The 13,291-nt window shown below is 44.8% G+C and overlaps 1 protein-coding gene across 2 annotated transcripts in view; it reads right to left on the minus strand.

Moving 5' to 3' along the window:
* Window positions 1-6,645: 6,645 nt before the first annotated feature.
* The window catches only part of PTPRO (protein tyrosine phosphatase receptor type O), a 270,735-nt gene continuing 264,089 nt past the window's right edge, over window positions 6,646-13,291 (minus strand). For both annotated transcript variants that reach the window (XM_003934569.3, XM_003934568.3), the window contains one exon: window positions 6,646-13,083. The gene's annotated coding sequence lies outside the window, so the exon portion shown is untranslated. The remainder of the gene's footprint in view (window positions 13,084-13,291) is intronic.

The raw sequence follows: 13,291 nt of genomic DNA on the forward strand, positions 1-13,291 counted from the left end.
ATTTATTAAAAGTACCATCATTGCTTCTGTGGCCTTTCCTGAACCCTGGTTTTGCACTGTGGGTTCACTTTGCTCCGCACTGCCTCATCTTGGACTGTCTTCTAGGAATTTTACTGGGCAATCACACACCATAGTTCTGAAAACTCCCTATTGTAACTTAGATGAAACGTCATTTCAAAGGTTATCCTTGTGCTGCCATATTAATTAAGGGCAGGTTGATTGCAGTAACTGACAATGCCCGAGTCTCAGTGACAACTTAATAGGAAATCTATTTCTTGATCACATAATGGGCCAATGCTACCAGATATCCCCGCCTCAAATAGTGATCTACGGACTCAGGATCCTCTCACCTGTGGCGCCGCCATCTGTGTTGGGTTGGAGAAGGAGACACACACACACACACACACACACACACACACACACACAGAGAGAGAGAGAGAGAGAGGGAGGGAGAGAGAGGAGAAAGACAGGGTGGAGGGTGGGAGAGGGCAGAATGGAAGCTTTCTCCTGGGTAATTTTCATGGTCCAGAGGCCAGGAAGCACATATTTCATTGTCCAGAGCTCTGAACAGGGTCTTGAAAGGTAGCCCAATATCCTCTGTTAGGTTGGTAGTAACAATAAATCCACTGGATTCTGCTGAGTGATACATGAGCTGGAGCTGTTTGTGAACGTTTTAAGAGAAATGGTCCCTTCAGAAGCTGCCAAGAAAAACAGGTTCAGAAAGAAGGCAGGGTGGGAGGACTGGTCATCCATATGGGCCCCGGTGACTGATGCACAGTGGTTGCTTTCTGTTTGCTAATTGAGCAATGAATGTTCCTCATCAGTATTGAGGAAGGAGACCTAGGCATCTGGGATCACCTCCCCCTTGACCTTCACACTGCATTTCAATAGAAGAAAAGGCCGGCCAACTGGCTGTGCCTCCTGAATCACCTTCCCGAGAGATAGCAGACATGGTATGGGGGAATCTCTCTGGAAGACATTGTTTTTACTTAAACAAGATCAAGCCCCCACCCAACTCCTGCATCTGGAGACCAAGATCCTTTCGCATGTAATTCCTAAAACTGTAAACCCAAGACCCTTTCATATGTGATTTCTAAAACTGTAAACTCAAGACCCTTTCACTTGTAATTTCTAAGGCTGTAAACCTAAGATCCTTTCACATGTAATATCTCGAGTGTAAGCCTACATAAAGGCAGAGCTTCTCTTTGTTAAGGGAGCTTGGCTGTTTGGACAAAACATAAAGCCTTGCTCCCAGGCTGTAATAATAAAACCCCTTCCTTTCTAGTTCAGTGTCCGAGAGGTCTGTTTCTCCCAGTCGCTCTTGCTTCATTTGGTTCCCTGACTGGGAAATGAGTTTTGGTTGGCAGACGGCCGGAGAAGCCTCTCAGGTGGTTTGCCTAGCTCTTCGGAGCATCCCTGCAGGGGCTCCTGCCCGCTGGGGTGACGAGTTCCTGAGAGCGCTCCCAGGCAGGTATTTGCCCGTTGGAAAGCCTCGCCAGAGGGGAGCCGGAAAGCCCCGCAATGTGGATCCACCCAGCGGCTGAACACCAAAAAGGAATGGGTACTTGGAACGTCTGGACAACAGAAACACAGTAGGATTAGTCCTGGGAAACTTGCCCACCTCCTGTAGGCGGAAGCGTGGCCTGATCACCCATCACCCACAGGTGCCAGAGTTGGCACTTTGGAACTTGGCTCGGTCTCTCTCTCTCTCTCTCTCATGACTAACCTTGGAAGCTTTTGCTCATGGTTTCGATTTGGGTGGAGGGAGGATACTGAGTGTGTGTGTGTGTGTGTGTGTGTGTGTGTGTGTGTGTGTGTGTTTATGGAGGGGTCCATCTGGACTCATCAGCCATGAAATGTGGAAATATCAGGCCCATTAGAAGGGGCCTCATACTTCGAGCAATTTGTAGGTCTGGTTGGAATTAGAGACGGCCACATAAGGCTGAGTGGAGGAGCCTTTGCCTTCTGGGCGTTGTAAAAGGATTGAAGTGAATGTAAATTGGAGAGTGTCTATCACGTCTCACTGGGCAGGCACTGCTGTGGGCAGAGTAGCACTCTCTTAACTGTGGGAATTGTTTTCTTGGTACATAGGCATGGGTCACACTCAGAGCAAACCCACTCCTTTAGAGACCATGCTGAAAAATTTCAAGACGGGATTTAGGGGAAATTATATAGTAGCTTTGACACCAGAGAAATTAAGGACTTTATGTGACGTAGATTGGCCAGCATTTGGGGCAGGTTGGTCCCAGAGGGGACCCTCGACAGGTCTCTTGTCTCCAAAGTAAGGCATGAGATTATATGTGGCGAGCTAGAACACCTTGATCAATTTCTGTACATAGACTCGTGGTTGCAGTTAGTTTTGAACCCTCCGAAGTGGTTAAGAGGACAGACAGTGACTGTTTTAATGGCCAAGCGACAGACCGCTAGAAAAAATCCACCCCCCCTCCACAGAGAGACGTGAACTCCCAAGGTCTGGCGCCTGGACAGGGCAGAGTCAGTGGCAGAGACACAGACCGCAAGGTTCTGGCAGGCCTGGCAGCAGAAGAGTCTTTGATACCGAGAAGCCACAGGCTCTCGTTGACCTACTGCAAACGATGATTCAGACTCATAACCCCACTCCTGCTGACTGCCACCAGCTGCTTATGTATCTTTTTAACACGGATGAGAGGCTGGGTGACGCGTTTCCTATGTACACTCCTTTTGATCCTGAAAGCCCTGAAAACCAGCGCTTGATAAATATGACACTAGTCAGTGAGTGTGCAGAAGACATTAGACGAAAATTGCATAAACTGGCAGGATTTGCCGGCATGGATACCTCACAATTACAGGTGTTTGTGGACCAGGAAGTGGTGAGCCATGGAGAAACTCGTAGAGAAAACCAGCGTCAGCCTCGACGAAATGCCGACTTGATAGCTGCTGCTATTAGAGGAGCACCCCCAAGAGTGTGAGAAAAGGGGGCTTCCTGGAAAGCCCTGCAGTCTGCCCACCTGCACCTGTAACGTGATCAGTGAGCTTATTGTAGAGGAGTGGGTCAATGGAAGGACAAGTGTCCCCAGCTAACAGGAAAACAGGGCAATCCTAAACATGAGGATCCAGACCAAAGTGGAGGAGCTCTGTTCAGTCTAAGGGAAGGGCCACTGGACTAAAGGAGCGGGGCCGGGCTCATACACCCCCCAAAGAGTCCATGGTCTGAACAACAGCCCTGTAACCCCCCATCAAAGGAAACAAAACCAATATTGTTAGAGCTACTAAGGTGTTAGGAAAACAGACTTCCTTGTACTTGCTGGACTGCCCCTACCCCTCCGGCAAAACTTGTAGAGCAAATTAAGGGCTACAACTGTCCCATTCGATAATGAGGACTTCCTGCAGCTTAGACTGCCTCAGGCAGGGGTTATCCAGCCTCTCACCATCCCTCAGGAAGGAGGGTAGAGACCTTGCCTAACCAGGGACCGAAGACTGGTGTTTCTGCCCAGGCCAGTACGGGGCTTGCGTTTGGTTAATCAGACTACAGTGACTTTGCACCCACTTGCACCCAACTTGTGCGTGCAGTTGGGATTATTGCCAGCAGAGGATAGTTGGTTCACTTGATTGGACTTAAAGAATACTTCTTTAGCATTAGACTGGCCTCGGAGGTTCAAAAACTATTTGCATTTCAATGGGAAAAAAAATCCAGAAACAGGTGTGACCACCCTGGTACACCTGGACCAGGTTCCCAGGGGTTCAGAAACTCTCTCACCATCCTTGGGGAGGTGCTGGCCTGTGACTGTCCCCCAGAAGTTTCTTGAAAAGGACTTAGGCTGCATGCTGCCCCTATATGCTGATGATCTTTTATTGGGACACCCCACGGCAGTTGGGTTTGCAAAAAGAATAGATGCCTTACTTCAGCACCTGGAGGACTGTGGGTATAAAGTGTCTACAAAGAGAGCCCAGATTTGCCGAGACAGCAAGTGCAATATCTGGGGTTCACCATCCAGAAGGGGCAGCCTAGGAGCAGAGAGGAAGCAAGTTATTTGCAACCTGCCAGAACACGAGACTAGAAGGCACGTGACGGAGTTCCTGGGAGCTGTGGGTTTTGTAAATTGTGGATTCCAAACTTTGCAGTACTGGCCAAACCCTAACACAAGGGAGAGGGGAAAAGACAAGAAACCCTTTGAATGGGTCAGAAACTAAAAGTGAAAAATTGCCAGCCCTGGTTTTGGGGCTACCTGATTTAAGGAAGCCTCTCATACTGTATGTGTCAGAAAGAAAAAAAGAAAAAAAAAAAAAAAGGAGGAATGGCAATTGAAGTTCCAACATCAACTCCAGGAAGATTTTAAATATCAAAGTACCCCACACAGTAGTGACCCTAATGAACACCAAAGAACATCATTGGTTAACAAATGCTAAGCCTACCAAATACCTGAGCCTGCTAAAGTGAAAATCTCCGCATCACCATTGGGGTCTGTGCAACACCCGAAACTGCCACTTTGCCCCTGGTGCCAGGAAGCCCATGAAGTAACCCGTGTGCTGCTTCAAGATCTCATCCCTAGGATTGGACTATCACTGTGCATCAGATCAGACAACAGAGCAGCATTTCTGGTGGATTTGGTCCAGAAAACAGCAATGGCTTTGGGTATTACTTGGAAACTGCACTCTGCCTATCTACCTCAGAGTTTCGGAAAAGTGGAAAAAATGAACCAGACCATCAAAAATAGCTTAGGGAAAGTGTGTTAGTAAACAAGATTAAAGCAGGTACAGACACTTCCCTTGATATTATTAAAAATTAGATGCACCCCCTCTAGGAGGACAGGATATTCCCCCTATGAAGTCTTATATCATAGGCCCCCTTCCATACTCCAGACACTCCGGGGAACTCCTTGGGAATGGGGAGAGACTGAGTTAGGATGCCAATTACAAACTCGAGGGAAAATCGCTCAGGATATTTCAACCTGGGTAAATGAAAGATGTCCTGTAAGCTTATTCTCCCCACTTCACCCTTTCTCACCAGGTGATAAAGGACTGGCGTGCAGCCCCTCTGAAGCCACAGTGCGAAGGACCCCAGACCATGATCCTGACCACCCCCACAGCCGTAACGGTAGAGGGAATCCCAGCCTGGATCCACCACAGCTGTGTGAAACTGGCAGCAGCTGAAACTTGGGAAGCTACAGCAGACCCAGACAACAACTGCAGAATCACCTTAAAAAGAACAACAGGCCCTGCTCCAGCCACATTGCAGAAGCTGGCTGGTCCATGCTTGGCCAAAGCATGAGGCAAATTCATCGTGAGACTTGTTCTTCTTAATATTTGCACTTGTACAGTAGGGGCATTAACACATTTTGAAGAACGCTTTCAGTGTGGACACCAGGTACTAAGGTAGGACATAAAGTTACTGCCATTGTTTCGTTCTACAGTTATTATTAATGTACAGGGACACAGAAAGGAACCTGTTTATATAATGGTACTCAGTATAAGGTGTGTAATCCAGGGGATGGACAGCCCGATGTATGCTGTGACCCATCAGAGCCCCCTACAGATAGGACTTTTGAAATTAGACTCCTAACAGGATGATGGAATAGCCCTACTAAATTAATAGCTAAAACAGAGGAAAACAGAAGCCAAAACAGGTTACACTAAGGTTTGATGCCTGTGCCGCCATCAGTGCCTATTGTTTCAGTAGAGGGGGCTGTGGTTCCCTCGGATGGGAACAAAGTTATGCAAAAGAGCATAAATATATCTGCCAGAGAACCTACTAGTGCAGTAAATGCATTTTTGGGTCATGTGTCATCTGGGCCACTTGGAAAAATAATACAAATAATTCCGTTCATCTTGTAAAAGGGAGAGACACCATTTCAGGGAGTAATGTCCCTTGTGTCTCAAGACATTGTAACCCAGTAGAATTAATATTCACAAACCCCCAAGACCCTAAATGGGAAAAAGGGGAGAGTGTAATGCTAGGAACTGATGAGAAAGGGCTTGACCCTGGAGCCAGTGTCCAGATTCAGGGAAAAATCCAAAAGCCTTCAGCCTGGCCAGTGCACCAGCCTTTTATGGTATATTAAATAAGTCAGTGCCAGAACTTCCGAAAAAGACAAAAAACTTGTTCCTCCAATTTGCTGAAAATGTGGTTCGTTCCCTCAATGTTACTTCTTGCTATGTATGTGGAGGGATGCCTATGGGTGACAGGTGGCCATGGGAAGCCCGTGAGTTATTACCTCTGACCCCATCCCTGACCTCAGTTCAGAGGGTTCAAACCAACAGTTTCTGGGTCTTAAGGGTTTCAATTATTGGACAATATTCTTTGGCCAGAGAAGGAACAGACTTCACTGTTCCAGTTAGAAAGCTTAGCTGCTTAAGGCAGCGACGACATAATGGGACAGTGGGCACTGTAACCTGGTGGAGCTCAAAGTATACTGAAAAGAACCCCCTCCTAGAATTTCTGAAATTGCAGAATGCTTGGATTCACCCTGGGTCCTGGAGAGACTGGGCAGCCCCTCCTGGGTTGTACTGGATATGTGGACATAGAGCATACATACCGCTGCCTGAAAGATAGACAGGTAGCTGTGTCATAGGCGTCATTAAGCCTTCTTTTTTCCTATTATCTGTTAAGACAGGTGAGCTGTTAGGACACCCAGACTACTCCACCTGGGAGAAGGGAAGTCTGAAACTGGGTAAGTGGGAAAATATTAAGTGATGACCAAAAAGAATTATTGAGTACTATAGCCGGCCACAGGGACAAAGAATGGCTCATGGGGACACTGGACTCCTATCTCTATGCTAAATCAGATCATCCAGGTGCAGGCTGCCTTGGAAATACTCGTTAATGAAACGGGCAAAGCTCTGTCCATTTTGGCCAGACAGGAAACTCCAGTGAGAAATGCCATTTGTCAGGACTGGTTGGCCTTAGATTATTTGCTGGCAGCTGAGGGAGGAGTCTGTAAAAAATTCAAACTAACCAACTGCTGCCTGCACATAAATGACCAGGGTCACGCAGTTAAGAATATAACCAAACTGGCACACCTGTCTGTGCAGGTATGGCATAAATTCAACCCTGAGCCCTTGTTTAAAGGTTGGTCCTCAGCCTTGGGAGGATTAAAAGCCCTCATCATAAGTGTGATAACAATACTGGGTGTTTGTGTACTGCTCCCTTGTCTACTCCCCGTGTTCCTTCAGATTATTAGTGGATTCATCACTGCTGTAGTTAGCCAAAAAATGACATCACAGATGTTTTATATCCATCATCATCAATCAGTTTCTTCAGAGGATCTGGAAGATGAGAATAAAAGTGAGACCCCTCACTAATATTATAGAGTGGTGAGGGTCTCAAAGTGGGGGGCGGTGAGGAAGGAGACCTAGGCATCTCGGATCACCTCCCCCTTGACCTCCACACTGCATTTCAATAGAAGAAAAGGCTGGCCGGCTGGTGGTGCCTCCTGAATCACCTTCCTATAAGATAGCAGGCGTGGTATGGGGGACTCTCTCCGGAAGACATTGTTTTTACTTAAACAAGATCAAACCTCCACCCACTCCTCCATCTGGAGACCAAGACCCTTTCACATGTAATTCCTAAAACTGTAAACCCGAGACCCTTTCATATGTGATTTCTAAAGCTGTAAACCTAAGACCCTTTCATCTGTAATTTCTAAGGCTGCAAACCTAAGCTCCTTTCATGTGTGATATCTAGAGTATAAGCCTATATAAAAGCAGAGCTTCTCTTTGTTAAGGGAGCTTGGCTGTTTGGACAAAACATAAAGCCTTGCTCCCGGGCTGTAATAATAAAACCCCTTCCTTTCTAGTTCAGTGTCCAAGAGGTGTGTTTCTCGTGGCTGCTCCGCTTCAATATTGCTTAATGCGGCCCTATAGTTATTAGCACTTTAATATAGCAATATAGTGTTTCCTGATCCTTCCAGGAAAAAACATCACCTGTCCTTCCCTTGGACCTACATTGGATGCTGTATGTGTTTCTGTAACGGTGTCTGTTACACTTTGTTGCCCTTATTTTTACTTCTGGCCCCCTACTGGCATGTAAACTAGAAGCAAGAACCTTGTTACTTTCATCTTCATAGCCATAACCCCTTCTATGGTGTCTGACAGGAGGGGTTCAAGAAATAAATGATTTTCTTAGGTTAGAGATTTACCATTTCTCAAATTGAATGCTTACTCTCTAGATTAAACACATTACCTGGAGATGAAGCTATTAATTCCGTCCCACTGTCCCTTATCCATGCTAAGTATGAACAAAAAACAGCATGAATTGGTAAGGGAAAAGGTTTAGGGCTGGGAAGAGCTGGCTTGGAATCCTGCTTCTGCCACTGCCTAACCCCGTAGTTGTAATTTAACTACACTGCCTCTTCACCTAATTGTCTCTCAACTTTGTCACCTGGTAAATGAGTATTCTCACCTCCTAATGATGTTTTGAAGTTGAGAATATGAATATAAAGGGATCAGCACATTAGAAAGAAACCCCCATTGCTCCTTGAGTCAGCTCTAAGTGCCATCTCCTTTGCTGCCAAGTGAGAAGCCAGTCCGGTATTCAAAGCAGCCACAGAACCTGTTTTATTTTTTATTTTTTTTCCAAGATGGGGACGTAGATTTGGGCTTCAAGCCTATGCCCATGAGAGGCACAGACTCATACATTCTTAATGTTAGCAAGGTCCTTGGGTGTGTAAACAAGAGAAAAAATGCTTTCAGAAAAATAAAGGGAGAAATCGCTCCTCAGGTAAACTCTCCCTCTAAAAGTGTTCAGTAAATAGACTTAGCCGTCTACCAGGAATATGGTTGAGGAGACTCCTGTTATGAGTAGGAGGGCAAAACTAGTTTGGTGACTCTTATCAAGGAAGAGCAACCATGTCAGGGTCTCTAGTGGTTTATGAGTAACAAAAACAATGAATATTTGTTATTTCTGTTATATAAGCCATTGGGGAAAATATTTAACATCATTAAATATGATGGCTGGTGGGTATGTCCAGAATATATATTCACAAAGTTTTGGAAGTTATAAGTAAAAAATGTTGAAAAAGACTTGACTAATACTTTTTTGAACCTTCCGACAACAGTATGAAAACTGATTAGATAGCTTACTTTTAAAAGCCTTCATATTTGTGCTTACCATATTGCAAGTGATCAAGAAATCTTTGATTGATTGATTGATTCTTCCAACATGATTAGATAAACACACATTTGTTGACTGAGTTATTTGATAAATGACTTCCTTTACTCTAGGTTAGCCCCAGTTTTCCCAGGTTTTGTTATTACAACCTGTTATTTCTCCACATTTCCAACAGTTCTAGGGACCGTGTCAGAACAGCCTTTAGTCTGTTCATGTCCCTCTTATGATGCAACTCCCAGAGCTAAACCTTATGCTCCATTTTTAATCAAGTGACCCATCGGGAAAAGGCCTTGTGATAATCACCAGATAAAACTAAAAACAAAAATCTTACAGTTCTGGAAGGCCAGGGGTCAGAGATGTCACAGCTGAAGTTTCTTTCAAATGGTTCCAAATGAGGCTATTAAAAATCAGGAGTGGAAGTTTGCAGGTTTCACGTGTTACATTTTGTTGCTCCATAACCCCTTTGGCCAAAGTGAACATTATATTCGGTGATGAACATGGCCTTTGGACTTCGTCTCTGTGCCAAGTACCAGACTAGAGATCTGTGAGCTAGGAAGTGAGCCAGCTATTTGAAGCACATTACATCAGACATTTCCTGAGGTGTAAAGGAAGGCCTCCTTGCTAGAAAGCAGGGAGAATTTTGGCTCTGAGAGATTGGACTCAGTAACTTTAACTCTTTGGCTAAGGGCCAATCCTCTAGCAAGCAGCTAACAAGTGGCCTGCAAAAAAATTCAAATGGAAAGCCCCTGATCCCACTTTGCCTGTTGACATCACAGCCTCCTTTCAGAACTGTGTCACCTTTCGGGGAGTAGGAACAGCTTTTAGGAAAGGAGAGACATTATAAAATCTGATATTCCAAAAACATAGTCACTTTTCTAATTTTACATTTTGGAGGCAATATTGTCTTTAGAGTGGGAAACTGTAGACTGTGAATTAAAATGCGTTTCCAAAAAATGCTGTCATCCACCACTTTCTTCTTTAAATAAAATCATATCATATGTAGTAATGGATACACTGGTGTCAACTATTACATTTATTAATTGGATCCTAACAGTTGTTTCTCAATTAACTTCATAAATTATCTTTTGCAGCCAAGAAATTTGATCTCAATAGCACTCAAGACTGGGGGCAGTGGCTCATGCCTGTAATCCCAGCACTTTGGGAGGTGGAAGCAGGTGGATCACCTGAGGTCAGTAGTTTGAGACCAGCCCGGCCAACATGGTGAAACCCTGTCTCTACTAAAAATACGAAAAATTAGCCTGGTGTGGTGGTGAGTGCCTATAATCCCAACTACTCGGGAGACTGAGGCAGGAAAATCGCTTGAACTCAGGAGATGGAGGTTGCTGTGAGCTGAGATCATGCCATTGTGCCATTGTACTCCAGCCTGGACAACAGAGAGAGACTCTGTCTCAAGAAAAAAATAGCATTCAAAGCGAAATGTTTTGTAATGTTCAAGTTGTTAGCTCTTTCTGTGTGCTGTACAGGCTATTATGATGCATGTGCTAATGCCCCTGCGTTCTTTCATAACAAAGCACTACTCAAATGAATTTTAAAAACCCTAATTAATAATACAGAGGCTCTGGAAGCCTCCCTTTTGAATGCTTGAAGTTGGGTCCTGGTGTGAAAACAGAGCTTGTTAGAGTAGCCGTAGGGAACGTACACAAGAGAACAAGACAGGAAGCACCTTTGGGTGAATTATCATATCGGATACTTCTTACACCTGCAAGATATGGAGCTATGATTAGGTCTTTCTTCAGTTTATTAACTGAGACCCAGGAGAGATAATTCCAAAGTCATTATTGGGATGAATACTCTTTTGATAGATTGATGCCTTTTCCATCATAAGCTCTATAAACTGAGGAGCAACAGTGTTCCAGTGAACAGTGTGACCTTCCTGTAGTTTCGACTCTGAGCCTTCAGTCTAAACTCTGGGCACTTCCTCTTTCCTTTTGGGAAAATTGATCTGGCACTATTTGATCCCTACCTTAAAGGGATGCTCAAGAGAAACATAAAATATTTATGCAGTGGCTTGTTTCATGGGAAGCAATGTTCCAGGCTGCAAAAATGTCTGTTTGCTTCTGAGTGGCAGAGTTAGTTGGAAATGTATTTCAGCTTACCCATACATTGTATCAGCTCTTCCAAGGTTGCGCATTTCACTCCTGACTGTCCATGTGTGAAAATCTAAGAATGTCACACATCCCTTTGCCACCTTTCATTAACCATGTTTGTTCCTGAGAATGGTGTGATATATTATTAAAATGTCCAAAAAGGGAAATAGAGGAGTGGGGAGTGAGAAGAAAAGGAGGAGGTGGTAGCAGGAAGGTGAGGAGGAACTGACAATCCCTGAGGAGCCCAAGCTGTTAACCTGCAGGGTATGGATATCCTCTGCCACTCACCCTGCAAGGTGAAACTGAGACTCGCTGGCCAGATCTTGCAAGAAACTTTGCCAAGGTCTGCCATAGCCAGGTCTTCTCCGTGACAAGAGACGGTGGGGTGCAGGGCTGTTCATCTGGCATCCTTCACCATCGCTAAGGTCACTGATAAAATAGTAAGCTGATCTTATATCTGTGGCTTCAAGAAAATGATCAGGGATGGCGGGCAGCCAGGGGAATGGGGCAGTGTCAGGTGCATGGAGATGAGCAAAGCCTCCTGGAAGGACACACAGGGAGGCTCACAATAGCCACAGTGGCCACAGGGAAGCAGCCAGCTTGTGTTTACTTTCAACTCAAAGTGTTTTCTGTTGTATATCTATGTCATCACCTCTTATTTCTCAGGAAGTGACACAAAGTAACAGGCTTCACAATGCCATCAATGTCCATTTTGACAGCATTCATGTCACAATACACAATCATGTACTGTAATTATACAAAATCCAAAGAACAAAATGTTACTAGTTACACTCGTTAATATGAAGCTGACAACCAAAAGGGTAACAAAACAAAGAGAAATCTCTGTCAGAATCCATAGAGACACTTGACAATCTTACAAAGAAAATGCAGTCAAATAATTGTCCTAGCATGCTGCAGTTCAGTGCCATAACTTCATAAATTCCCAGCTCTTTGGGGGAAAGAAAGTGCGTTTTCACTGCCTAAAGTTCTTAAAGAAATAGTTCTCACGTGTATGCAGGTCATCAGAATGAGGAATGCGAGGTCCAGGCAGCAAGATTGCTCAGACAGCAACGGAGTTTAAAGAGTCCAACTTAACACCCTTCTGAACCAGACGTGGTTTCTTGAAAAAGGACTTGGACAGTAACATTAGTCCAAAGGGCCAAGGAAGAAACACCCAACTGTTAATAAGGAAGGAAACCATCAAGAACTAGAACAGTTAAGACAATTTTTTTTTCTACTCTACTTAGAAGTTGAATTATAGCTTTTCATATTTGGAATAGGAAAAGATTACACAGTTGATCTGTGGGTAGAAACCCTCTCTTCCCTGTCCACCCTCCCCAGTCCAGGTCTGGTAATGTTGGAGTACGGATAGCACTGGTTCAATTTCCTTGAAGTAGAATGACCATTTCTTCATGTGTGGCCATGACTCCTTTTAATAATGAGGTATAATCTGATGCTAACAATGCCTGTTCCTTCCTGGGTTATGGGGCTGATGAATGGTGTGGGCAGAAAACAATTCAACTTTCTGATAAGAATCACACACATACAAAAATTATTGCACTTAAAAAAAAACACCTAAAAACAAAAATCTCAGCCCAACCAGCAAAGGGCCAGCTAAACTCGGAAGTGCTGTACTTCCTGCCCTTTGGAGAGCGTCTTGACCTTCCTGGTGTTCTGTTGAATTTGGTCCATGATTAAATGTCTCAAAGTGAAAGAGTCCAAAAAGACACTGTAGGCTCTTTAAGGCTAAGTCTTCCCGGTGCTTCTGTGAGATAAATTATCTCCTTGGCCACATATTACAAAGCAGGGCCTCTTTTTAGCAAAATGACTATCAGGGGCCCCCCAAACAATCTGAAAGCAAGGGAGGATGGGTGCACATCGTGTCCTCTCCTGTGAACGAGACAGAGAAAGACAGTAAGCAGCCTGTGGTCGCAGCAGCCTCCTCCTGCCCCACCGCTGCTCTCACTAAGTTCCGTCCCACAACTCATGCAGATGTGGGCTGATCTGTGCATCTCTCTCTGTGTCCTGCCTCCTTTTTGTGGGTCTGAATGTCTTTCCTTCTCTCAGCAAATTTGTTTCTCTCTGTCTTTATTCTTTA

The sequence above is a fragment of the Saimiri boliviensis genome, chromosome 7 (genome assembly GCF_048565385.1).
Source record: "Saimiri boliviensis isolate mSaiBol1 chromosome 7, mSaiBol1.pri, whole genome shotgun sequence".
Classification (NCBI taxonomy): Eukaryota; Metazoa; Chordata; class Mammalia; order Primates; family Cebidae; genus Saimiri; species Saimiri boliviensis.